The sequence below is a fragment of the Carettochelys insculpta genome, chromosome 10 (genome assembly GCF_033958435.1).
Source record: "Carettochelys insculpta isolate YL-2023 chromosome 10, ASM3395843v1, whole genome shotgun sequence".
Taxonomy (NCBI): Eukaryota; Metazoa; Chordata; order Testudines; family Carettochelyidae; genus Carettochelys; species Carettochelys insculpta.
The window spans coordinates 17,481,888-17,493,680 of record NC_134146.1 but is presented as its reverse complement, the minus strand read 5'-3'; positions in this window follow the sequence as shown (position 1 = coordinate 17,493,680).

Below are 11,793 nucleotides of genomic sequence, written 5' to 3'. Positions count from 1 at the left end.
GGCCCTTTCCAATGGAGCTGTGTAAAAGAGATGCAGGGGAGGCCTGTGAAACAAAGCTGGTGAAATCTGTACAAAAGTAAACTAGAAGGAAAAATATCTAATTGGATTCAGTGTTGGCTTTTGAAAATAATCTTGGACAGATTAACATGAATAATATTTTGCAGTAAAAGAAGTTAGTTACATGGCTATTTATTTTATGGCCGTTCTGACCGGAAATGTAAGTCTGAGCACAATCCTGCAGAGAAGTAACAGTACACAATAAGGAGAACAGGGGGTGGGTAGAAGTGCTTTGTGAAGAAAGAGTAAAAGGGCTAAACAGTATAGTGAAGATCTTCAGAGCTGCTGTAAGGGACTTTAGATGCAGGATTCTCACTGAAAATTAGAAGACTGGACACTTCTTAAGGAGAAAAATTCCTTGCTTATGCTGGTCAATAAAACTGCTGCTCTACAAGAAATATGGTTTGAATGTTTTAAAAAAAACACAGCATCAGTTGCTAGGGAGATTTGGAAGCTCTGCTTGAGCACAGGGATCAACCCACTAGCAATTCTTTGCAGACTGAAGGCCTGACACAGGTTTGGGAGGTTTGGTGTGTGTGTGTTTTTTTAATTGCTGCCAAAAATATACGTGAGGTAGAATTAGGTAAGAAAGTATCTTGGTGGGGTGGGGCAGAGGGGGGTGGAACTGGCACCCTTTGGTGAATTCAATAGCATGTGTAGTCTCTGGCAAGATCGTGGTATAAATAAAATCTAGTTATTGTGCTAAATGACTATTGATAAAGGAAATTTTTGTAAGGTCGAGGTTGAAATATATCAGTGGAAGTTTAGAGCAGAAATAAGGAATGACATTCTGCATGGCACAGAAACTTGCTGTCATGGAAACCTACTGACTCAGGCTATGATTAATGGAATCCAGGCTAAAAGAAATTATGTAGCTGCAATTCAGTAACCCCTAGAGAAGATCAATGCATATGATAAAGCAATGAAGTTACATTTATTCTAAATTCTACCAGCTCACTTTTTTAAAACAAGGATGAAAGACCTCATAACTGGATGTTTTAATATACAAAAATTTTCAGAAAAAGATAGAAAACAATAATTTCTTCTGAAATTGTTTGTCCAATCTGTTCATAAAATACACATGTTCAGATACGTAGGACAGACGTTCACCTGGCATAATTTGTTCCATTCCAATTAACAGAGCTTTGACAATTTACACCGGCTGGAGTTCTGCCCTTTATAGTACTACCAGCCTACGTGGCCACTTTAAATACAGCTGGTGTCTTTCCGGTAACAAACTCCATCTCTGCTACTTGACCCTGAACATTTCAACATCCATAAGCTCAGACTGAGTATTTAGTTACACCCAGATCAATCTACCAAGAGCTGCTTTCCTCTGGTGCTGGATAAATGAGTTACTGAGAAGTTAAAACAGGTGATATATACTAATTGGTGAATCACAATTTGGAATTCCAAACAGTGGTAGTGTTGTAATGAACAGTTTCCCTAAAGTCTTTTCAGGATTCCCAAATTTTCTTTGGGGATCTCCACTTTTTAGCTGGTGCACTTCCCTGTAAGAAGCTAAATGGTCCAGAGAGAAATGCTCTTGTACTTCACTCTTGCAGCTTCTTCTCACCAAAACAAGCTGATGGTGTCACTACCCCAGTATGGGCTTTTCCTTTGATGGAGCTGAGGAATGCATTTTGAGTCTTTGACCTCTGGTCATCACACACAGTGACCGCTTGCTTGGAAGTTAACGCTTTCCTGTTAAAGATCTTCATTTGCATTCCGTGAGGCTTCTTTCTCCTCTCTCCTTTGATGGGTTATTTAATGACCCAAATATACACAGTGTAAATGTTGCAAAAGTAGTTACAGGGGACAATGGTGACATTTCAGAATTACAGACTTCTTCAACACACAAGTCATGCTCATATATCAATGTCAACATGTTACATGGTTCTTTCAAAATATTCAGTACGTGGTACAATTCTGCAATTGCATACCAAAGAGCAATGTAAATGTACAATTGCAAGGAGTTTGTTCTTGTTACTCATGATAACCACTGTAATCAATGGGTGCTGCTTACCAAAAGCTGTAGAATTGTACCACGTACTGAATGTTTTGAAAGAACCATGTAACGTGTTGACATTGATGTATAAGCATGAATTGTATGTTGAAGGAGTCTGTAACACTGATCAGAATAAGGGGATTTCAAAAGGTGCGGGGTCCTTTTGAAAAGGACCCTTGTGTAGCCGCACCGAACCGTGCGCTTTCGAAGCACTGCGTCCGGAAGTGTCCTAATGCTAATGAGACGCTGAATATTCAATTAGTAATCTTCAAAAGGGCCATTAGCATGGCTATTTTGAAGATTTGTGCCCGTGTAGACACACCCTCGGTGTAAATGTTGGCGATTGTACTAGGTTATAACAGGGTACAGGTGAGTACAATGAAAATCATGTCCCACTAGTCTGACGTCAAGTACACCCTTAAGCATGTAAGATCACTTTGCTCTATAGTAATACGCAAGTGAATTGGTCTCTGGCTTCAGCATGAACTAACATCTGCTCTGCTACCATTTCACTACTGTAGGGACAGTGGAAAAGGGTCCTATGTGAGTAGTGTGCTGGGGTGCAGCACTGAAGGAGCTAAACCACAGAAGGTATCAGATAAGTAACTTTCCATGAGAAGACCTAACCAAGAGTGAAAGGGGAGGCTGTAAAATGATTGCTGATTACAGAATCAAGAAGGAATATTTTCAGGAAATATTGTCAGTGACTAAGGGATAACAGGGATTCTGTTCTCTGCGGCAGGTTCCTCACAATCCATTTTCTGCTGGCTTTAGTGGATGCCATTACCTTCCATCATGTCTCTTACAATTGATGGGAAGAACCTTAAAACTAGTAGAACTGGTATTTAAGCTTTATCCAACAATACTAAGTAACGAATGGCTTGTATATCTACTGTGGTCAGAAAAGTACACATGCAGAGGACTGAAGGAATATCAGAAAGCAGTTTGAAAGATAACAAACAAAAGAGCAATTCACTTTAATGTAATTACAATGGCGAAGTTATGACCATTTAAGGTAATGGTATAGTCCCATGATAATGAAAAAATAATTAGTAAGTCAAATCAAACTTAATATGGTTGTACTGTGAAGCAGCACTCTAAAGATAAAATGGTGGGATTGCGTGCTTCATATCTAATTTCCAGGTGATATGTGCAGTTTTGAAGTATAAAGAGATTTCCCTGCTCCCTGCCCCAAAAATCCCCAAGCCTGCGAGCTTACACTGGGAGGTGACATTCAAGACATGTTCACTCTTGGGTAACTAGTAGTGCTGGTTACTAAAGTGGAGAGGAAGAATAAATTATTGGAACAACAGAAATCCAGTATTCTCACTGCCTTCCACCATGTTCCAGCTATATCTAATAGGCTGGTAGTAAGGCCCTGATTCAGCCAAGCTCTTCAGTATAGAAACATGTGAATAGCCCAGCTGATTTTGATGGGGCTTAATGCATTCTTGATGTTAAATGTCACTATGTGCTTTGTTGAATTGGGCCTTGGCATTTAGTTCCATTATTTGATGTGTGAGGCAGTAGAATTCAGTTCACTTTCACGTAAATGTTGGTTCCACGGTGACTACAGGGCATGGATTTGTTCAGATAGTTCTACAGCCATTTGTTCCCTGAACATAAGGCAGGAGAACTATTTTCAGCAGCAAGAGAGCGGGGAATTGATTGTGGGAATGGGAAGAAAGCTTAAGCTGTAAAAGTGGCTGTATTTTTTTAGTGATAGTCTATGTGAAGTGAGACATGGCCAAGACAAAACTAAGCAACCCAGAGTTGATCAGATAAATAAAGGCAGAGGCATCCTAAAATTTGGACACAGTGTGTTAATGCTGAAACTCTTTTCATAGCCAGATGTTTTCAGTGAAATCAAGGCTCTGTGCAGCCAAAGGGACATTTTCTGCTGAAGTTTCTTCTTCTACACAGGGATGGGCTGGCTCTTGTGACAGGAGAGACTAAATTGAAAGATTCTCTAGAGAGCACAGTCCTGGGGATTCAGTAATGCACTCTAGCTTAGCTCAGTCATGGTTTTCTTTGCAGTGAGAGACCCTGGCTATCCCTGCAGAAAGACAGGCAGCTGTGGCAATTTCCGTGCCTCAAGGTCAGGGAAAGACTTAACTCCCTTCTTGCGCCCTGCTCCTTGCAGAATGTGATTGCTCCCTTCTGCTGCGGGGATGGGGGCATAAAGATTGCATGTTGAACTCAAAGCAGGAGCAACGTTGTCGCTGGACCACAGTTCTGAAGGAGATGTGGGATTCAGCACCAGGACAGCTCCCTATGAGTGAGAGAGTCTTCATTTTACCATGCTAGTTATCTCCATTCAAGGAAGAAGACACCTTTGCCCTGAAAGCTTGACAACTTCAGCCATTCTCCTAACAAAGCATGTGTGAATAGCAACAAGACCGCTGTGATGCATAAAGGGAGGCGAGATAGTGCCCAGATTCAGTGAGGCCAAGTCTTGATTTAAGGTTATTCTTGATTTAAGGTTGTGTTGGTACTACGAAAGTAGATTCATTAGAAGGAGGTATTTGAGTGAGGAGAGGCCCTAGTCTTGTTTGTTTAGTGCAGCTCAGGGAGGAATATTCATGAATAGAAATTTAACTTTTGCTGCCTTTGCCTTGCAAAGAGGTGTCAATTCAGCCATGTGGGGAGCAAAGCTGGGAACAAGAAAACATTGGAGCTAATTCTCTGGTACACCAGCACTCCCCTCTTCTCTGGTCACATGACTCTGAGAAAGCAAAGCCTGCTGTCCTTGAGTTGGTGCTGATCCTGAAAAGCAGTAAATTCCACCCTAGCAACAGCCCTCTGGAGGTATCCACTCCCAGGGTCCAACAAGCTTCCCCACCAGCTGGGATGGGGGAAGCAGGAACAACGATGGTGGGGACAATGGGAGAGGTCCCATGCAGGGACACCAACTTCACACCTCTTGGGTATGAGTGAGCTCAGTAGGTTTAGTCATACTGTGAACTAGAGGGGACTTTTATTTGTTAGGAGATTGTTCCCCCCAACCGTCTGCTCCCACTTCCCAAATCTTTCCTTGTCATGCCTCCCCGTCTGCCCTCTGTGGTCCTTTCTACCCTGCCCTTCCCTCTCTCTGACCTCTTCAGTCATATCGTCCCTCCTCAGTCTGTCTTCCTCCCTCTGTTACTTTCTCCTCCACCTGCTCTCCCACCAGCAAAAAGCTAGAGAGCTGGAACCAACCCTCTGCTCTCTGATTGCTCTGTTTGCATACTTACACTTTGCTTTGCCATCCTAAAGATTAACATTTTGTCTCTTTAGCCTGTAAGTTCTTCCAGGAAGGGACTTGCTCTTCTGAGTTTTGCACACTTCCTACTCTAGTTCCCCATCTCTGATGTATTATGAGTAATCGTGGAATCCAGTCAACTCCACGGGCATATTATAAGCTGATTAATGTTTCATGCAAAGCATCAGCATCTGATGAGCTGGCCAGTGATTTCATTATTTTCTCTATCACATGTTTTCAATGCCAAGTATGTGGTTCAAATTATGCACATGCTGATGTGGGACTTAGTGAGTGACCTGTCTGGCTTTAATTTTCCTTCAGGCGCTGCCAAAGCCCTCTTAGAGATTTTAGTGTCCATGGTTATGACTGTAACCTTTGGGGAAAAAGAGAAAAGGTGATGCTTCCTTTTATAAGCTTCATATCCTTTTAGACTGAGAAAACAGCACATCTACCTCTAGGGATTCAAATGTTCCAAATTTTGCTAGGAAAATGACATTGCCGAAAATCTGTGTGAGGATGGCTCCAAGACTGAAGTAATGCTTAAAAGGTCAGATTGTAAAAGTATTTCTGCTAAGTGACAAAAAGATTGGGGGAAGGGTATGTCGATATTTGTAAGCAGCAGCTGTGTTCTGATGCCATGTTTTCTACACTGAGTATTAAACTCATCCTGATACTGCTATGTGGTTGGTCAATTAGCCTTGGGTTTTATTTTTCCAATTTAAATACTAATGCAATTCACCTGAGAAAGGAATGTTGGAAATGGCCTAACACAGGAGGAGGGAAGTGTTTGCAAAGCTGCACTTCTGGGTTCTTTTCCCAGCTCTGCTACAGATGGTGACCTTTGGTGTATCACTTATGTCTCAGTGCCACGCTGCCTTTTCAGATCTTCTCTAACTTTGCAAAACCTATTGGACTTCTCTCTGAAGAGACAAGCCAGTGATTCTAGTTTGCCTGTTTCTAGCATAACTGTTTTAGGGATCCTGTGAATTTCTGTTTCGAAGCAAAACTACCTTTAAGGCACCTTGGAATACAGGTATGTTAATTTTTCAAAGGGAAATTCTCTCTTCACTTCTACTTCCTTCATCCTTCCATCTCTAAAGAAAAGGAGAAAGCTTTCCAGTTGTGAAATACTGTCTCTTAAGTCAGGCAGGTCCCCTCTCTCTTTTCAGGTCAACCACTGAAGTGGGTAAAATAATCACTGATTTCAGACGACCCAGACTCTCAATTTACTGCCTTTCTCTCTTTCCACTGCTTTATCTTTGTATGTAAAACATCACCACTCTTATTTAGAAAAGCAAGTCTTTCTGGCATAAGACTGCATTTTACATATGCTGGTTCTTTGAGTCCAGCCAGTTTTGGCACTGATGGAAGCCGGCTCAAACCTAATGCTTTTCACAAGGTGCTGAAGGAAAGGCTGCGCATTCAACTGTAACTCACATTTTTCTGAGTTAAGATTACGTTAGTTCAGAGTGGGTGCTTTGCATTTATTGTGAAGCATTTGTTGATTATCCTTAATATTCTTGTAAGGACTGCCTCACCTATGTATGTTTTGATTGTGTAAAATGCTACTTTGGCAGCTTCCAGAACTACCTGAAGACTGTGATACCTGCTGTCAGGCAAACATGAAAATTATCCACTAAGTTGCTATGTGTTGCCTTCAGTCTTCCTCATACAGGTTAAACCTCCCCAAACTGGAATTCTCTCGTCCAGCAACAAGATCCGGCAGGACCACAGATTTAATGGACTGGAGACCCCAGAGGTTAGTAAGGAGAGCCCAGTTGCCTCGGGCAGGGGAGCCCAGCAGGGCTTGCATCCTTGGCCAGAGGTGACAACTGGCAGAAGCTGGCCTCCACATGGTCAGGACCATGCAGGCAGCCTGGCTGGGGCTGCATAGGCACCCACAGTGCCAGAACTGCACTGGCAGCCCTTCTGGGACCACACCAAGCACCTGTAAGGCGGGGACCTTGCTGGTCCAGAGCTGGCCACTGGGCTAGGGCTGGGGCAGTGTCTGGCACACCCCAGCCAGGGCTGGAGCTGGCTGCTGCAGGGTCCAGGCCATGCCTGCAGCTCTGGGGCCATGCCAGCAGCCCAGCTGGGGCAGAGCTAGTGCCCATGTGGCCAAGGCTGGGGTTGGGATCCAGGCCATGTCCAGCGTGGGCTGGAGCCAGCCTTCGAAGGTTGCAGCCGGTGGTGGCTGGGCCGGTGTCAGCCCAGCAGGAGCCAGGGTCTGGCAGGAAGTAAGGGAGTTTCAGGGCTGGAGGTGGGGGTTGGGGCAGGGGGGAGAGGTGTGTGCAGCAGGCTGGGTGGTTGGAGCAAGGGACCTCCCTTCATCTGGCAAATTTCCTCATCCGGGACCAGTCAGGTCCGGACGGTGCCGAACGAAGGAGGTGCAACCTGTATTGGTTTCTTGCGTTTGAGTTATTCTCCCTTGGAAGTCGCTGAGATGAAGCCTATGCATACAAAATACGTACATGGGTTTTACCAAGTGGAATGCTGTTTGGTAACAGCCGCTATGCAGTCACACAAACTGGGCCCCATCTCGCCTCCTCGGATACATCACGGTGCTCTTGTTGCTATTCGTACATGCTTTGTTGGTGTGTCAGCCAGTATTTGTGAGGAAAGATGTTTTATTAACCGACGCTTTAATAGAAAAGCAAAGTCACCCACCCAAAAGACCAAACTACATGTATGTAATTTAACTGTTCATGTGTTGCCGGTTTTTTTTCATGGCAACTGGGATGCTACATTTCCAAAGCAGTGATTGTTTAGGAGGAAATTCAGGCTGTTTTGTTCAGGTGCCCTTCCCTCCCCCACTTTCTTAATTAAACTTTTTTCCCTGTTTCAGACGAGTGGAGAGTTTGACGTCATGTGTTGATGAGTCACTGCTTTTAACAGGGCAGCCAACAGAGATGGTGTACTCTGTCTGCACCAGCTGCTCTTAGTCATTCACCAAAAGATCAGAGAGGGCTCCAGGGAAATGCCTGTGAATAATTAAAGTTCTATTTTCATTATGAGGCTGTGGTTGACTTATGGGAAGGATCTGTGTGAAGCTGGGTGTTGACAGAGAGAATCTTCAGATAGCTGTCTGTTGATGCTTTTATAAATAGCTTTTGGGTTGTCACAATGTCATCTGTCCCAATCAAGTGTTCACGTAAGTTACCAGATTCATACAAAACAGGTTATGTAACTTGGCTTCTATCAGCACAGTTGTCTCACTTGTAGTGAGCTCTTCAGCCATATGTATCTTTGCTAAGAGGGAATCACTGCATCAAGCTGTTGGGGGAAGCAGGTAATTGTTCTGTGTAGAGAAATCTTTCATTCTGTCAAGAGAGTGAAGCTGACAAATTGGGATGGCCTACGCTAGAAAGTTAGATCGACCTAGCTCTGTGGCCTGGGGATATGGACAAACACACGCACAGGAGAAATGTTGGGAAGGTGATTTAAGTTTCAGAATAGGCTGGGCTACATCAATGGGATAATTTTTCTGTCAACCTAGCTACTGCCTCTTGGGATGGCAGAGGTACTACAGCAACAGAAGAGCCCAATCCTTCACTGTAGAAAATGTCTACACTGCAGTGACACAGCTTCAGTGCGGCCTCTGTAATGCGTTGAATGCAGATTGATATAGCTGTAGCAATACGACCTTGAACTCTCAGGCTATGCAAGGTTGGACAGGTCGGTTTGTTGGATGGTGCCAATCTGAAAACACGGGTCTCCAGGAAAGGTGTTGCTCTCTGAGTTAATTCTGAACCAACCCCCACAGCATGATCTTAGGTGGGGCTGTGCTGCTTTCTGCAGGATGAAAAGAGGTGGTGTTGGCCACTTGAGATCATTGGCGCTCATCATATGGGGCTTTTTGGAAGAGTGGATAGGAATTGTCCCATCCTGGTAAGAACATCTTGTATATCTAAATTCCAGTGATGGTTCAACTATATGTAGCATTATCCATTTCTTTCTGTCTTGTCTGTGGGCATTCAACAAGAGCCAGTGCATTTCAATGGTAAGTAAAGTGATTCCTATCTACAGATCTTATGGACTTCTTCGGGATGATGAGTGTTCTTCTGAGACTGATCAAAACTTACCTTATACTGAAAAGAGAGCAAATGCCACTGAAGCTGGGAAACAGGTTGGATTAATTAAATAAAAACACTTAAAATAACTTCTTTTAAATCCGAAAATCTTGATTCAAATATTTGGGTTTAATCTTTTACTGTTTTGGTGTTTATTAAACAGAAGTTGACTCTCATTAGTTAACTATTACAACATGTTTCACTGCAATTAAACATAGCTTTTACACTACTTTGTACTCTTTTACTGACTGTGCGTGTGTACATATGTATTCAAGCAATTAGAGATCCTAAATACTTGTTCACATTTTTATTTTCACATTTTACGTTAAAATCATAAATGATGCATTTCTTACTAAATTAGCATTTTACTTAGATTTGGGACAAGTTTTATTTGCACTAAAATTGGAATGTATTAAAATGCGCACTTTAAAATTAAAGTTACCTTTAAATGTGCTCCATAAACTTTTATGACAACATATTTAGCACTAAACTAATTTTATTAAAGGAGACAGTATCGGTATTTATTGAACTTTTTTTATTCCGCATATCTTTTCAGAATTTCGAATTAGTAACTCTCTTTCTCTTATACTTCATTTTTATTCACAGGTTGGAAGAGGGATAACAAGCTTTCCTGCCTCTGCAACTCCTAAGCAATGTACAGAATTCGAATGCATTAGACATAAAAGTGAATAAGTATGTTTTCTTCATTTTAGTTTATTCTCTCTGCATTTGCAGAAGAAGCTATTGCTGTCAAAAGCTGGTTCAAGGTGGTTAGCCAGCAACTTCCACCAATTTAGTAGTTTAACTTTTTAAAAAACTTTGGCAGCATGTGTGTCCTGAGCGATTCAAATGACTTTAAGAGTTTTGTTTAAAATTTAGTTTAAGGTCTAAGCTATTAAGTTGCGTACATTACAGAAAATATTACAACAGCAGTTATCTCCTAGACAGAGTCAAAGGATATTGCTTTCCTTCTGTAGTTCAGTATTGCTGCTAAAGTATATTTTCCAACTCTAGAAGAGGCAACTGTCAGACTCCTAGGCCACAGCCGTAGAAAGAGTAAATTCATGAGGCTTTGTGAAAGAAAGAAAGAGAGAGAATTTCCTTCCTTCAGCATGATGGGCCAATTACTGTGGCTTTACCACTTCTAATTGCCAGTTCAATTAACCATGTAATCTTAAGAGTATAAAATTATTCAGCCCTGACTCCTAAATGCTTTTCAGCATGTTAAAATGTATTCTGTTTGTGCCTAGCCTTTTACATGATAGAACCAAAGTGTGTGGAGTTCTATGAAACTGAAATGGCGCAAAAAGACCTACTCCTGCACCCACCCTCTTCTGAAAAATGTCATTCTATCTGAAAAACTTGTTAGCATTGCCTAGCATTATTTTATAGTTACAATTTGCTGATTTCCATGGCAAACTTCCCTTAATTTGCAAGTATGCAGATACTTACTGTTTTCTAACTGCCAGGTCTGCAAGTTCATCCTGTATCCTGATAGCTTTAAACAGTTTTTCCCACTGCATCCCCTGCCAACCACTCCTATCCTAACCCCAAGGAGTCTGAAGACTCAGCGTAACCCTTCAGTGTAACCCTACAGGGTGTGGCAAGGCTGGCCAGGCTCCTGGGCTCCAGGCCTCTATTCAGTCCACTGTCCCCTGGCCCAGACACCACTGCCCTTCATGAGGAGGGGGGAGGGGGAAGGGGGAAGATGGTGGTCTGGGGGGAACCTGGGCCCCACCCACTTGTTCTGGGTTCCAGCCCAGGGACCCTGTGTGGCTGCTGGTGGTGGGGGAGGTCTCCCCTTGTTATGAGCACCACAGCTCTTCCCTGGGCCACTTCCCCAGACAATTCCTCCCCCCACTGTACCTTCTCCAGGTAGTGGTAGTAGCAGCAGCCACAGCCTGTTCCCCCTCCTAGTTTGGCTCCTCCTCTGGATTCAGCCTGCTTGGCCTTACTCCAAATCCCAGGCCTCCTGGGCAGGGGCTTTAGCCCCTTGTGGCTGAGCACTCCTCTCCTTCTTTTGGTCCCTCTGGAAAACTTGTTTTCCTGCCCTGCTTTTCCCTCTAGTTCTTACCCCCTCCCAGTCTTACCTTGTCACAAGGGTTACAGTGCAAAAAGACCACCAGCAGAGTCTCAGATCCCAATCAATGGACTGTTTTAGCCCCTTCATGCTGACTTTGCATGTTTGTCAGTTGAGTTGAGCTGAGATGCTCTGCCAAGGCTCTTGTTTTGTAGTTGTAGACGCACTCCAAGATTCCATTTTACTCCATTGTCTCCCTTCATATTGTGCCTTTAGTGATATCTGCAAACCTATTTGGGGAATAATCTGGAAACAGTGGAATTTCACAGGTATTGTGTCACCAAAAAGCAAATGAATACATAACTGAACCTTTACCATTAATGACCCCTCCACGTTG